This window comes from Papaver somniferum, chromosome 9, assembly GCF_003573695.1.
Source record: "Papaver somniferum cultivar HN1 chromosome 9, ASM357369v1, whole genome shotgun sequence".
Taxonomy (NCBI): Eukaryota; Viridiplantae; Streptophyta; class Magnoliopsida; order Ranunculales; family Papaveraceae; genus Papaver; species Papaver somniferum.
The window spans coordinates 133,572,680-133,589,406 of NC_039366.1; positions in this window are offsets into that span (position 1 = coordinate 133,572,680).

Genomic DNA, 16,727 nt, shown 5'->3' on the forward strand with positions numbered 1-16,727 from the left:
GACTCCAAACGAGGATTCTACGGCGTTTTTACTAAAAGCTGAAGTCTGAAATTTCCTGGTGACGTATTTCGGAAAAAATACTCATATACTCACATGGATTCTCATTCATTCATTCATTCATTCAAAAATCAGCAATTTCATACTTCTATGAAGAACCTACAGGAGATGTACTTACTAAGGGAGTCTCCAAATCATTTGAAGGCTCGAAAATGCCGGACTCTCCATTAGCAACGCCGTTATCTCCATTCAGTTTGAGATTTCGGGAATTCTCCATATTCTCATGTCCCAAAGAAGAGCACGCTTCATCAACACGCTGCTTATATACAATGATTTCTTCCTGGATTCATCAACAACAATTATTATTATTTCATTCAAGGGGATGCCACAATCACCTGCACGAAAAAGATACTTACATCGACTTCTCCATCAGTGCTGGATTCACGAACTATTTGCCTGAGCAAGTTGAAGACCGTAAATTGGCGGAGCAAAAGTCTGTAAAGAAATAACAAACCTTAGCCTCGTGATCCTAATTGCACGGGCAAAGTCATGACACAAGGAACGCTAACAACTCACCAAAGAAACGGCTGGGGACTGCACGTCATTTTTCTAACATCCTGTAGTCCCTTACTTATGGGTTCTCCGCTCCCGTAGACTTTCTTCCATTTCCATGAAGCCTACATTGATTCGGGATCTCACTATACGATCATCCTATGGTAAAGCTAATGGAATAACCAGGGGTACAATTCAGTATGAAGGATCTCTCACCACTCAGAGCACACCGTTCATACAAAACGCAGGATTCGGCAAAACAACGAATCATGGAATAAAGGTGCTCACAACAGCGTCTTCAAAAATGGTAATCCTCAACTCTCACCTATTTACGATTTCACGAACTTAGTGATAACAACGTAAAACTTCTAAAACCCGCTCGTTAAAATCGAGCATAAAACATATTATTCAAGAGTCGACACTGACTCTTCGAAACTATGAGTAATTCACATAACCCTATATGTGAACACTCGCTGATTTTTACGTGTACCCGCGTTATAAGATTTCTGAATTCACATATACATCGTGAATTCACCAAATAGATAAATTGTGTATTTTCAAAACCCAACTTCTACTTCACGATGCGTAAATGGGTCCCGTATAAAAAAAATGTATTTTCGTGAGTTAATAAACTCACGTGAATATATATAAAAACAACAACAAATTTTTTGTTCGATTCAGCATTCGTCTGTGAATCGAGGTGATGAGTGCTAAAAAGTGCATATTTCTATATATTTTTCTTGGCATTTAACTCATCTTTTGTGCATTAATTCTACACTTTATCCCATATTCTGTATTTTCTTTGTTTTCAAGAATAAATATTTTTATTAATTAATTTTGCATTTTTAGGTTGTAAATAAAGTTTGGATGAATTGCGGAGCGAAAAGAGAAGAAAAGTAATGAAAAGTCGGGAGGAATTACACAAGGAAGCCGCGAAGAATGTCGTGCACAAGACCAAAAGGCTAGAAGTGGGCTTGAAGAGGAAGAATTGTTCTTAAAGAATATATGGGCTTGGCATACCCAAGGCCCAAAACCCTTACCCAAACCCATTTTCTATATCCAAGCCCGTCTCGGATTTCAGCCGTCAGATCGAAGCATTTCAGCATCCTACGGTCGCTCCATCATCGCACATCAAACTCCGAAGCCCCCGCTTTACATCGCAACGCCCATCTCCATCTTGGTTCGTCCGTTTTGCTACATCCCTTCATCCGACGGTCGCTCCACGCTTACCTCCGTATCGCCGTTGGATCCACCTACCATCTTCCCATCCATCGCTCCATGTCGCAGATCATCAAACCTCGCTGAACCCGCCTAACACCCAAGTATCGAACACCCTATACCCAACCAAACGCACCTTTCTTCCCAAAACCATCGACTCCATCTTCTCCATTCCTCTACAGACGCCATACCACCACCATCTCCTCCACCTGCTCTCCCAACTGCTCCGCCATCACCACCATAATCACCACAGCGTCAAACAATGATAACCCATCATTGTTCCCCTCTCCCTAGTCCCTCTACTTTACTTATTTCACACATTTTCAACCGAAACCCTAAAGTGTGAAATAGGTAAATTAGGTCGATCTAGAGGCAAATTAACGGTATGGGAAGCAAGAGAAGACTAATTTTAAGCATGGGTCGAAGTTTGATTGGAGTCAGAGATTAAGTAAATTTCTAATTTTAATTTCTAAAACCCTAATTTTTCTGATTTGGGAACTTTTGGGGGGAAATCAATTGTACGTCTAATTGAAGCATGGGTTGGTTGATTGGGTTGTTATCAGTGTGTTAGGTGAGTGAATTTTGGATTTTTGGGTACACCTTAACTTCACTGATTTTTGGGGATTTTTCTTATATGTATAAATAGGGGATGTGTGTGTGTGTGTGTGTGTGTGTGGGGGGGGGGGGGGGTATCAGGGGATGATCTCTGGACTAGCCAGTAGAGAATTGAAACAAATTTTATGCAATTCCAATTTTTGTTCTTCTTATGCAGTTAACAGTTGAATGTTATGTGTATGTTGTGTTTGAATTATTTTGTATGATGAATGCTTGTGTTTGTAATATGTTGAGCATGAGCTAAGTAGCATTAAGTTAAGGCTCAGTTGAAGCCTTATGCACTGTCAAATGGTGAATTGCTAGGATAGTTATCCTGATGTATGTTTTGATTGAGCAATGGGAAGAGATTAATGCTTATAGTGCCTGTGATTGATTGTTCTGTCAAAAGACAGTCAATGCTAGGGGCAAACTAGGGAGCAAATTAGTTTTCCTCCCATTCTAGATGTATGCATAGGATTTTCAACTCAACCTAGGATCACACTGCTTGGCTAGGACACAAAGGTGGATACTAGGCCTTAGCTTAGCCACAATCCCTTTTACAGTCACTCAATTTCAGTTCTATTTTGTTCCCTGCTAAATTTACCTTCCTTCACTGTTTTTCTTGCATTTTGAAGTTGTTGTGCACTGAAATCAGCGCACAAACTCCCCCTGCCCTTGGCTTACAGCCTTGGTTCCCTGCTATTGTTATTTTATATCCTCTGCCATTTAATCTTTGTTGTGCTGCCATCTTGTGTTAATTGCTTTGCTTTGCTAATTGTTTTAGTGCTATTCACTGCCTTCATCCATCACTGCTCACTGCCATAGTGCCTTGTCTCCATTGCTAGCTTAGGAAAACTTCTTGTATGCTCCCACTCCCTGTGGACTAACCCCTACTCATCCATATACTATAAAACTTGGCCTTGTATACTTGCAAGTTTTGTGTGCAACCCCATTTCCACACCAAGTTTTTGGCGCCGCTGCCGGGGAGCTGGCTGCCATATTTTTGAAGTTTTCATTGCTGTTATGTGGCCTTGCTGTGCTTGAAGCTGTTGTGGCCTTGCTGTGCTTGAAGCTGTCTCCTGAGATCATTGCACTCTTGTTCACTTGCAGGTGCCACTGAGTTGCTGCTGCTGCTGCTGTTGCTGGAGCTGGTGAACCAAGCCTGCTGCTGCTGGGCTCTGCCTTCTACTGTGGGTTTGTACTTCTCTGAACTGGGCTTCACCAACTTCAACTGAACTGGGCTTGCCAAGTGCTGCTGGGCTCTGCCTTCTTTTGTTGCTGGGCTCGTGGTATTCTGTGAACTGGGCTTGCCAAGTGCTGTTGGGCTCTGCCTTCTTTTGTTGCTGGGCTCGTGGTCTTCTGTGAGCTGGGCTTCGTTGCTGCTGCTGCTGGGCTCTGTTCCACCTGTTGTTGCTGGGCTTGAGCGTGAGCTGCTAAGGACGATCCTAAAGCCCAACTGGGCTGTGCAACTAAAAAGGGGACCAAAAGCCTATTTTTGGGCTTCCCTCCAAAAATCAAGTAAGCCTAACCCATGAGTTAACCCACTTGGGCCTCATTTAAATTCAAATTCGGGCTTGTAATAATTAATTTAATTATTTAGTTGGGATTGTAATAATTTTTATTTTTCCTTTATTTTCTTTTTCTTTTTCATTTTCATTTTCTTTGGGACTGTAATTATTTTTTGTCTTTATTTTTCTTTTATTTTTTCTTTTTCTTTTTCATTTTCTTTTATGGGCTTGTCTTAATTATTATTATTGTTTTTATTTTCTTTTATGGGTTGTGCTAATTTATGCTAGGTTTAGTTCAAAAAATTTTCCAAAGCCCAATTTTAAACCAAAAAAAAAAAAAAAACCAAAATCCCTTGTTAGTCCAACACCCATTCAAAACCAAATCTTCGTAACCCTTGTGGGCCAAATTGTTTCCGATTGCTCTGTCTGACCAACATGTTAGTTGAGGTACCTACAAGGACATGACTGTGACCTATAGAGACCAAACAAACAGACTTGTTAGAATTAATCAAGAAGAACCTATCGAAATTCTGAGTTCTGAGGTAGACAGCCCAGATCAAACCGAAACAATGGGAGAACCCCGTACCCTCAAGGATTATATGTACCCAACTAGAGCCAGTCAACCTTCTTGTATTGTGCTACCCGAGGATAATGGCCATTATGAGCTGAAATCGAGCACAATACAGATGCTTCCTATTTTTAGAGGTGTTGAGAATGAAAACCCGTACCACCACGTGAGAGAATTCGAGGAAATTTGTGGAACTCTGCGTTTCACTCAAATGTCCGACGAAACCCTAAAGTTAAGGCTCTTTCCTTTCTCCCTGAAAGATAAGGCAAAGGCCTGGCTTTATGCTTTACAGCCTCAATCCATCATGACATGGGATGACCATAAAGGAGTTTTTCAAAAAGTTTTTCCCAAATCACAAGACTGCGACAATTCGTCAAAGTCTAAAGCTTTGTGCAATTAGAGGGTGAGACCTTAGCTAGATACTTGGAGAGATTCAATGAATTATTGCTCCAATGTCCCCATCATGGTTTTGAAAAATGGAGACTTGTGCAAATTTTGTATGAAGGTCTAGATGTGTCCACCCGAACAACGGTTGAGTCGATGTGTAATGGTCTATTCGTAGACAAAACTGCTGATGCGTCTTGGGAATTCTTGATTGAAGTAACTGAAAAGACGCAACAGTGGGAATCCATCCGTGAACCCAAAGACTACATCCGAAGCGAAGGCTTTTAGGATTGAAGCAGATTTCGAGGGAAAGCAAACATGGCAATAGTTAGGAGATTAGAAGAGTTAGAACTACATAAAAATTCAAAACCTTCCACCACTACTCTCCGAGAATATGTCGCTTCGTCTGTATGTGCCGCTTGTAACGATCCCAACCATCAATTCCAAAATTGTCCCGATTTGCTTGCAGTCCAGGAATCTAGGCTTGAACAGGCACATGCCATGTTTCAAAAACCAGAGCATAACCCTTATTCACAGACCTACAATCCAGGATGGAGGAACCACCCCAACTTTTCATGGTCCAAAGGCCCCACTCAGGGAGGACCATCTCAACCCAATCAGAGCTATCAAAACAATCAGGGATCTCAGAACAATCAAGGTTATCAATATCCTAGGAACCCTCAACAACAATCAAACTCTCAACAACAATCATATCCTCAACACAATACCGACAAGAGATTATCCTCCCTAGAGGAGATGGTCCAGAATCTGGTGCAAGAGCAGAAAAGTCTTAATCAAAAGATGGGTCAACTCTGCGATTCCATGAGCGAGAGAGAAAAGGGTAAACTTCCGAGCCAACCCCAACAAAATCCAAAGAGGATATTTCAAACAGGCACAACATCCTGCACTGAAACCTCACCCGATCAAGTCCATGCCATTACCACCCTCCGAAGTGGTAAGATCGAGAAACAACGTGGGCGAACCAATGAATCTGATACAAATTCCATGTCCACAACCCCAGAAAACCAAAGAACCTGAGCAAGTTGGAAAATCTGACAATTCTACTGCTGTGAATGTCCCTTTGCCAACTCATTCTCCTGTTGCCCCATTTCCTCAAAGATTGATCTATCAACAGAAAAGCCCTACAATGAGATGTTAGATCTGTTCAAGAGAGTCAACATCAACATTCCTTTTCTTGAAGCAATCAAGCAAATCCCTGCTTATGCCAAATTCCTCAAAGACTTGTGTACTCAAAAGCGCAAGCTCAATGTGCACAAAACGTGCTTTCTTAGCTGAGCAGGTGAGTTCCATCATTCTGAACAAAACTCCACCCAAGTTTAGGGATCCAGGATGTCCAACAATTTCTTGCACTATAGGAGAACACACGGTCAATAAAGCGTTATTAGACCTAGGTGCAAGTGTTAACCTACTGCCATATTCTGTTTATGAGCAGTTAGGTCTTGGGGAGTTGAAGCCAACATCTATCACTCTACAACTGGCAGACCGATCTGTCAAGATTCCTCGTGGAGTGGTCGAAGACGTTTTGATCAAGGTTGACAAATTCTATTTTCCCGTAGACTTCATTGTCTTAGACACTCAACCTGTACAAAACCCAGACTGTCACATTCCTGTCATCTTAGGACGTCCTTTCTTGGCTACGTCCAACGCATCATTAATTGTCGTAATGGAGTGTTGAAACTGTCTTTTGGCAACATGACGGTAGAATTGAATGTGTTCGATATTAGTCAACAACCTGTGAATCTTGATGATGATGATGTGCATGAAGTTAATATGATTGAAGGATTAATGCAAGATTCGTTGACTAACATTCTATCCGTCGACCCCTTTCAAGCATGTATGGAGAACTTTAACTCAGATTCCTATGATGATGCATACTGTAGTGACGTCCTATCTCTGCTCGAATCTGTACCTCAAATGGACGTCACTGAAAGGAAATATGAAGTGGAACCACCCTTACTCTCTGATTCCAAGCTTATTCCATCCATTGTTGAGCCACCCAAGCTTGAATTGAAAACATTGCCTAGTACGTTGAAGTACGCATTCCTAGGTTCTTCTGATACTTTACCTGTCATTATTTCATCATGTTTAGACACGGAACAGGAAAGTAAGCTTTTAGAAGTACTTAAGGAACACAAAGAGGCCTTAGGATGGACCATCTCAGATCTCAAAGGAATTAGTCCCACCATTTGCATGCACCACATTAACCTTGAAGAGAATGCCAAACCATCTAGGGAAATGCAAAGGAGACTTAATCCTAACATGAGAGATGTAGTCAAAGGAGATCCTGAAACTACTTGATGCGGGTATCATATACCCAATTCCCGATAGCAAATGGGTTAGTCCCATTCAAGTTGTGCCTAAGAAGTCAGGCATTACTGTAGTTCAGAACGACAAGAATGAATTAGTCCCTACTCGTACAACCACAGGATGGCGAGTATGCATCGACTACAGGAAGTTGAACACAGTAACAAGGAAGGATCACTTCCCGCTCCCTTTCATTGACCAAATGCTAGAACGTGTGTCTGGACACAGTCACTACTGTTTTCTAGATGGCTTTTCCGGTTATAACCAAATTCACATTGCTCCAGAAGATCAGGAAAAAACTACATTCACGTGTCCATTTGGGACGTTTGCTTATAGACGTATGCCCTTCGGGTTGTGTAATGCACCTGCTACTTTTCAGCGTTGCATGATGAGCATTTTTTCTGACATGATAGATAGTTTTCTCGAGATCTTTATGGATGATTTCTCTGTTTTTGGTTCCTCGTTTGACGAATGTTTGAAGCATCTCCCTTGTGATATCCAGATGTAAAGAAAAGAACCTTGTTCTAAATTGGGAAAAATGCCATTTTATGGTGAATTCAGGAATAGTTCTAGGACACATCATCTCAGAAAAAGGAATTGAAGTGGATAAAGCTAAAGTTGACCTCATTCAACATCTACCACAACCTTGCTCTGTGAGGAGAAATCATTTCTAGGTCATGCTGGTTTTTACCGGCGATTCATCAAAGATTTCAGCAAAATCTCCAGACCTCTGTGCAGTCTTCTCTCCAAAGATGTTGCCTTCAATTTCGATGCTGCTTGTGTGAAGGCATGGGAGGAATTAAAAACCCTTCTCACCACCGCTCCTATAGTCCGACCACCCGATTGGAAGCTTCCGTTCGAACTTATGTGTGATGCCTCTGATTATGCTGTTGGTGCTGTTTTAGGACAGCGAGTTGATAGACTACCATATGTGATATACTATGCTAGCAAAACCCTTAATGATGCCCAACTCAATTATTCAACTACCGAGAAGGAATTGCTTGCCGTCGTTTTCGCATTAGACAAGTTTAGATCTTATCTGATAGGGTCTAAGATCATCATATACACAGACCATGCGGCTTTGAAGTATCTTCTTTCCAAGAAGGATGCTAAAGCTCGCCTTATTCGATGGATACTCTTATTACAGGAATTCGATCTCGAAATCCGTGATAAGAAAGGTTGTGAGAATGTGGTTGCTGATCATTTGTCTAGATTAACTTTAGAGTCTATTGATGAATGAGCTGATTAGAGAATCATTCCCAGATGAACAGCTGATGTCTATCTCAGACCTTCCTTGGTTTGATATTGTTAACTACCTCGCTACAGGTAGGATGCCCTCACGTTGGTCGAGACAAGACCGCTCTAAATTCCTGGCTGAAGTTAAACATTTCCTTTGGGATGACCCATATTTGTTTAAGTACTGCCCGACCAAATCATTAGGAGATGTGTCCCCAACACTGAACAGAAAGATGTGATATCTTTCTGTCATGACCAAGCATGTGGAGGCCATTTCAGTGCCAAGAAAACCGCTGCAAAGATCTTGCAGTGTGGATTCTATTGGCCATCATTGTTCAAGGATTGCCATGATTATTGTGTTGCTTGTGAACGCTGTCAAAAGCTAGGAAGCATTTCGAGGAGAAACATGATGCCATTGAACCCCATTTTGATTGTGGAGATTTTTGATGTTTGGGGGATAGACTTCATGGGTCCATTTCCCATTCTGACGCAATTGTACATCCTAGTCGCAGTTGATTACGTTTCTAAGTGGGTAGAAGCCATAGCAACCAGAACAAATGACCACAAGGTGGTACTTTCATTTCTAAAGGAAAATATTTGCACGTTTTGGTACCCCTAGAGCTATCATCAGTGACGGCGGTTCACATTTTCGTAACAAGTACTTTGAGTCTTTAGTACGCAAGTATGGCATAACTCACAAGGTTGCTACTCCGTACCACCCTCAGACGAGTGGACAAGTGAAGTTTCTAATAGGGAAATTAAGCACATTCTGAGAAGACGGTCAACCCTAGGAAAGATTGGTCATTGAGATTGAATGATGCTTTGTGGGCCTATAGAACAGCTTATAAGACACCAATTGGCATGTCCCCCTATCGTCTAGTGTATGGAAAGCCGTGCCATCTACCTGTGGAATTAGAACATCGTGCCTACTGGGCAATCAAAGAGCTGAACTTCTCTGGACGAAGCTGGAATTCAAAGGAAACTTCAACTCAACGAGTTGGAAGAATTGAGAAATGAGGCTTATGATAGTGCCAAGTTATATAAGCAGAAGATGAAGATGTTTCATGACAAGCGTATTCTGCGCAAATCCTTCACTCCTGGTCAGAAAGTCTTGCTGTATGACTCCCGATTACATCTTTTTCCAGGAAAACTGCGTTCCAGATGGAAGGGTACCTAGTACGCACAGTTTTTCCTCATGGAGCTGTAGAGCTGGAGGATGTTCCAACAAGAACGTTTTCAAAGTCAACGGGCAGAGATTAAAGCCATTCCTTGAGCCATTTCCACCCGACATTGAAACAACCAACCTGGAGGACCCAGTCTATGTGGACTAAACTGGTCCACTCTTTCCCTAAATAAAAAAAAAACCAAAAACCAAATGTTTCCCAACAAAACCAAATTTTTTCCAAAAAGTCCAATCCCATTAAAAACCAAATTTTCTTGTAGATAATGTGTTAGTTAAATTTCCTTTGTATATATTTTGTGCTCATCCATTGTGACTCCTAATATGATGGATTTTTGCCTTGAATAACGGAGTTTTAATCGAGCTTTCGCCGTACAATCGGGTATTCTCTCTCCTTTTACTCTACTCAGCATGTTCCTCTTCATATATTGTTTTATAATTCTTTCCATATTTTGAAACATTGAGGACAATGTTTAGTTTAGGTTTGGGGGTATAGAGTAGATACCACGATATATGCCATAATTGAAAACGAACTCCTTCTTTTTTGAAAAAATTGAAAAATTCAAAAAAAAAAAAAAAATTAAAAAATGAAAAATCATAAAAATGGAGCTCATTTACCTTGAAATGTTGACTCTTGTGCAATATGTAATTAAGGAGTCTTAGTCTAGATATTTAGGCACCCTGATTCTAGCACAATTCACATAGTGATAAGAAATTTGCACGCGCACGATCTACCAATACATGTATGGCCTCGATCTTCAAGGTGTTTGATAGGAAGTTACGATTGCCAATCACTTTAGAATACTGAACGAAACTTGACTAGCTTGTTCTTTGGTTGGTTGGGATAGAAGGTGGAGGTTACATTAAGAAAGACAACCATCGAATTTAACTGGGTGCATCAAAAAGGGCTACCTCTTGCAAAGTGTCATGTAATCTTTTGTTTCCTTTTGTATATGTATCAAAAGTGTTTCCTTTCAAAAAAAAAAAAAAAAAAAAAAAGAAAATACAAAAATCAAGTATTTATCAATTCCATCTCTCTTGTTCCAAAAATAAAAGAGAGTAGTCAATGTAAATAAGAGTCAAGTAAAGAGTCATTTTTTTTTATTGTAATAAGCAAGGAGGGTGTATGCCATTGATGTACAACGCGAGTAATTGTGAAATACCTCCAACTCATTCACAATTCTCGTAAAGTCCGGACAGCTAGCTAGATTTCGACCTGGTTCTTAGCCTGAGAAACTATCTCTTGGTGATTAGTAGTAAATCGATCTTTCTTTACACATGTGTAGATACACTTTACACTCTTATCACATGTCTTTATGTTATCAGTGCTAGGATTGTGCCTTGATAGCTAGATTGACATCTCCATTTTGCTGTGAGCTTAAACTGTTGCACATGTCACATTTGATGGAATCTGAGCTTATATTTTGACCTAGAACTTTGTAGGTACGTTCTAAGCAAACCTTCACGAGACTTCAACTCGTCCACTAGGGACACTTAGTGGTTTAAAAGGCTTAGTGCATACGCTAAATGCATTCGAGAGACCAGCGACAGTGGTATAGTAGGATTTCCTTAGTTTTGTTTTACTTGAGGACAAGTAAAATTCAGGTTTGGGGGTATTTGATGAGTGCTAAAAAGTGCATATTTCTATATATTTTTCTTGGCATTTAACTCATCTTTTGTGCATTAATTCTACATTTTATCCCATATTCTGTATTTTCATTGTTTTCAAGAATAAATATTTTTATTAATTAATTTGCATTTTTAGGTGTAAATAAAGTTGGATGAATTGCGGAGCGAAAAGAGAAGAAAAGTATGAAAAGCGGGAGGAATTACACAAGGAAGCCGCTAAGAATGTCGTGCACAAGACCAAAAGGCTAGAAGTGGGCTTGAAGAGGAAGAATTGTTCTTAAAGAAGATATGGGCTTGGCATACCCAAGGCCCAAAACCCTTACCCAAACCCATTTTCTATATCCAAGCCCGTCTCGGATTTCAGCCGTCAGATCGAAGCATTTCAGCATCCTACGGTCGCTCCATCATCGCACATCAAACTCCGAAGCCCCCGCTTTACATCGCAACGCCCATCTCCATCTTGGGTCGTCCGTTTTGCTACATCCCTTCATCCGACGGTCGCTCCACGCTTACCTCCGTATCGCCGTTGGATCCACCTACCATCTTCCCATCCATCGCTCCATGTCGCAGATCATCAAACCTCGCTGAACCCGCCTAACACCCAAGTATCGAACACCCTATACCCAACCAAACGCACCTTTCTTCCCAAAACCATCGACTCCATCTTCTCCATTCCTCTACAGACGCCATACCACCACCATCTCCTCCACCTGCTCTCCCAACTGCTCCGCCATCACCACCATAATCACCACAGCGTCAAACAATGATAACCCATCATTGTTCCCCTCTCCCTAGTCCCTCTACTTTACTTATTTCACACATTTTCAACCGAAACCCTAAAGTGTGAAATAGGTAAATTAGGTCGATCTAGAGGCAAATTAACGGTATGGGAAGCAAGAGAAGACTAATTCTAAGCATGGGTCGAAGTTTGATTGGAGTCAGAGATTAGGTAAATTTCTAATTTTAATTTCTAAAACCCTAATTTTTCTGATTTGGGAACTTTTGGGGGGAAATCAATTGAAGCATGGGTTGGTTGATTGGGTTGTTATCAGTGTGTTAGGTGAGTGAATTTTGGATTTTTGGGTACACCCTAACTTCACTGATTTTTGGGGATTTTTCTTATATGTATAAATAGGGGATGTGTGTGTGTGTGTGGGGGGGGGGGGGGGGGGGGTATCAGGGGATGATCTCTGGACTAGCCAGTAGAGAATTGAAACAAATTTTATGCAATTCCAATTTCTGTTCTTGTTATGCAGTTAACAGTTGAATGTTATGTGTATGTTGTGTTTGAATTATTTTGTATGATGAATGCTTGTGTTTGTAATATGTTGAGCATGAGCTAAGTAGCATTAAGTTAAGGCTCAGTTGAAGCCTTATGCACTGTCAAATGGTGAATTGCTAGGATAGTTATCCTGATGTATGTTTTGATTGAGCAATGGGAAGAGATTAATGCTTATAGTGCCTGTGATTGATTGTTCTGTCAAAAGACAGTCAATGCTAGGGGCAAACTAGGGAGAAAATTAGTTTTCCTCCCATTCTAGATGTATGCATAGGATTTTCAACTCAACCTAGGATCACACTGCTTGGCTAGGACACAAAGGTGGATACTAGGCCTTAGCTTAGCCACAATCCCTTTTACAGTCACTCAATTTCAGTTCTATTTTGTTCCCTGCTAAATTTACCTTCCTTCACTATTTTTCTTGCATTTTGAAGTTGTTGTGCACTGAAATCAGCGCACAAACTCCCCCTGCCCTTGGCTTACAGCCTTGGTTCCCTGCTATTGTTATTTTATATCCTCTGCCATTTAATCTTTGCTGTGCTGCCATCTTGTGTTAATTGCTTTGCTTTGCTAACTGTTTTAGTGCTATTCACTGCCTTCATCCATCACTGCTCACTGCCATAGTGCCTTGTCTCCATTGCTAGCTTAGGAAAACTTCTTGTATGCTCCCACTCCCTGTGGACTAACCCCTACTCATCCCTATACTATAAAACTTGGCCTTGTATACTTGCAAGTTTTGTGTGCAACCCCATTTCCACACCACGAGGGTCCTTCCTATTTTTGTGAAGTCCAAATAAAATCTCGAGAGTTCTCCAACAAATTTTATCATGAACTCCAGGTCTTTTTCAATTTTTCTTTAACTCTAGGGATTACTATTTATTACTTTTACGAACAAACCTATGTTCTCAAAAGTGTTTGCAAAGTTCATGCTTTCAGAAAACAAACTTGGTTTTTCATGAAACCTAACAAACAAAACTTTTGCTACTGCAACTAGACAATGTTTATTCAAAAAATTTATGTATCTCTTCCGTATTAGGGATTTTTGCTCGTTCCTTCAACGATTTTTGCTCGTTCCTTCAACGATTTTTGCTCGTTCCTTCAACTAACGAACAAACGGGCATATATGTACGTTTTCTAAAAATCCTTCGTAAGTCCTAAACCGAACATAACTAGGCTTTTGAACACCCAAATCAGCAGTGCCTCATCTCTCCACGCTCATGAGATGACACTCTATCTTACTATCAGGATTCTCACCGGTGCGTTTACTCGTATATGAAATCATTGGGGTAAATCGAGGATCCTGAAACTACCTTTGTAGACTGAGTTCAACCATCGATCTCGTCGACTGAAAATCACCATATAATGCATACTGCAGAACATGACTGTCCTCCACTAAGCAGGGGACTTATTGTAGATGGTAGATTTTCAACAAGGGGAAAAACCATAAAATCATGAAGCATGTTTCTGACACGGCTTTCAGGCATGCAATGGTTCATATTTTACGAATCCATGATGAATATGTTTTCGAAAGGCCTCCACTAGGCGAGCGTTCGATACCCAGCATTTCATCGTGACTTCTATGCAGCTGGGCGGTTCTCCATAGATTGAGAACACTAACGCCTTCAGGCCGTCGGTGATACTCACTGTCCCTGACTGCAGGAGAGTGACCTACCTCTACATAGAAGAATTATTGGGCGGTTCTCCGTAATATTGAGAGCAATAACGCCTTCAGGATGCCGGTGACACTCACTGTTACTGACTACGTAGAGTCTCCGTGTATAGACTCAGGAGGTCCTCCATACATGAAATGTTGAGAGGGCAAAACGTCTTTGGTACATTGGCAACATTCGCTGATTCACTGAGTATACGCAAGAGATTAATTTTTATGTCATATTCGCCACAGAGTTCCCAGAAAATAATCTATCTTATCTTATTACTCTTATTTCATGATCGAAATGGTAATAGATAAATGTATTAATCCGATTTCATGATCGAATCCACGGCTGATCTCATGAAATGGTAATAGATATTACTCTGATTTCATGATCGAATCCACGGCTGGTCTCGTGAAATGGTAATATCACCGCTTATTTCATTACTCCGATTTCATGGCTGAATCCATGATCCCATGAAATGGTAATACCTATTTTGTTATTCCGAATTCATGGTCGAATCCGCGGCTGATCCTATGAATTGATAATAAAAAACTACTCATTTTATTACTCAGTTTCATGACTTATTCTTCACTGAATTTAATAAATTAGTAATAAATACTCAACAACTGGGCCTCTGAACCATCATTGAGTAAGCCCCACAAAAATGGTGCAAGCGTACTCCACGATGATGCACGACTGAGCACCCGGATGCACGAACGTGCATCCAAAAAACATGAAGCAATGGGGAGTTCTGCACAAAACAAGAGAGAGAAATAATAATAAAATAATAGGGAAGCGCTCGTGGGCCGGGCCCACCGGCCGGCCGGTCGGTCCCATGCTTCCCATTATTTTTCCACGTTTTTGTTATTTCATGGAGACTTCTCCATCTTGGAAAAAATTCCCTAATTTGTGCAAAACTCGGAGAGTTCTCCATTACTTGGAGGATTCACCAAATAAATTATAAAATAAGGAGAGGCGCGCATGACCAGGTAACCCAGCCGGCCGGCCATGCCAAAGCCGTGGCCGGTCCCACACCTCACGGATCCTTAGCTTTTTATAATTAAAATTCCCAGTTTAACAAAAACTCATGAGTTCTCCAAGGATTCTCCATATCTTGGAGAACTCTCCATAATTTATAAAAATAATAATAAAATAAGGAGAGGTGTGCGGGACCGGACAACTTGGCCGACCGGCCATGCCCAAGTCGTGGCCGGCCCCACACCTCACAATCCTTAGCTTTTATAATTATTTTATCAAATCTTCGTGAGTTCTCCATATCTCCAAGGATTCTCCATATCTTGGAGGACTCTCCATAAACTCAGGGGTTCACGGGAAATAATAATAAAATAGGGAAAGGTGCACGGGACCGAGCAACATGGTCGGCCGGCCATGCCCTATCCATGGTCAGTCCCACACCTTGCAAACCCTAATTTATTATAATTATTATTTCCCTCAACGTGTGAAACTCCGGGGTTTGAGCAAAATTTGTGAGTTCTCCATATTTTCTCACATATTGCTTGAATCACGAAAAACCAAAAGCCAACATGTTCACACGGCCGGCTAGCCTCTCACGGAAATTTTAAAACATTAAAATATTATTATTTTAATATTATTAAAATATTGATGAATTGAGCATACATGCTCATTCCACCAAAAATCGAGAATTCTCAGCCAAGATGAAACTCTTCTGAAAATTCACAATATTGCTCAAACGCGCATCAGAAAATACTGAGACTCTCAGTATGGAGACACGGACATCATGGAAACATGTGCACGCCTCCATGACCGACCAGGTCGTTTCTAGGGCTTGAACGAAGCCGGTCCCACACATTTTCGCAATTCTGACCTAATTTGCTCAATTGCTCATACTAGGCCCGAAATCTCTCCAACCAACTGGAGAATCCTCCAAACGACCAACAATTTGTCACGTGACCACCAGGAGCCAGTCCCATGCCTTATTGGTCGGTCCCATCTCTCATACCTAGGTTTTACACCTAGTGCTGAACTCAGCAATATTTTCAGTAAATGGTGAATCCACCATTTATTCATGATTTTTCACCAACTCTCAAACTGAGAACCCTGGTGCGTGCTCACTCGATCACTGGGCACCACATGTACACTCCTCATCCCATGTGGTCGGTCCTCATCACTCATGGTCATTTTTCAGCAATTCCCCAACTGATGGAGGATTGACCAAAAATTAGGGTTTTGAATGAACGCTCTGTGAAACCATCATTCTGAGCAATTTTGAACACTAATAAATTTATGTTGATTCGCCAATCGACATCAAAATTAATTATACAATGTTTGGTGATCCACCAATATTTTAATTAATATTTTACTGGGTCGCGTCACCAGTAAATAATTCGCTGAATTGAGCAACACTTGCTCGATTGTCGATATTGACCAATTCTAGACAATTCATCAAATTTATCGAATTAAGCAATACTTGTTCAGTTGCACGTAAAATTACTAAATAATTAATTTGGTGAATTGAGCAATACTTGCTCGATTGCCCACCAAAATCACTAATTTGGTGAATTGAGCAATACTTGCTCGATTTCCCATCAAAATCACCAATTTAGTGAATTGAGAAATACTT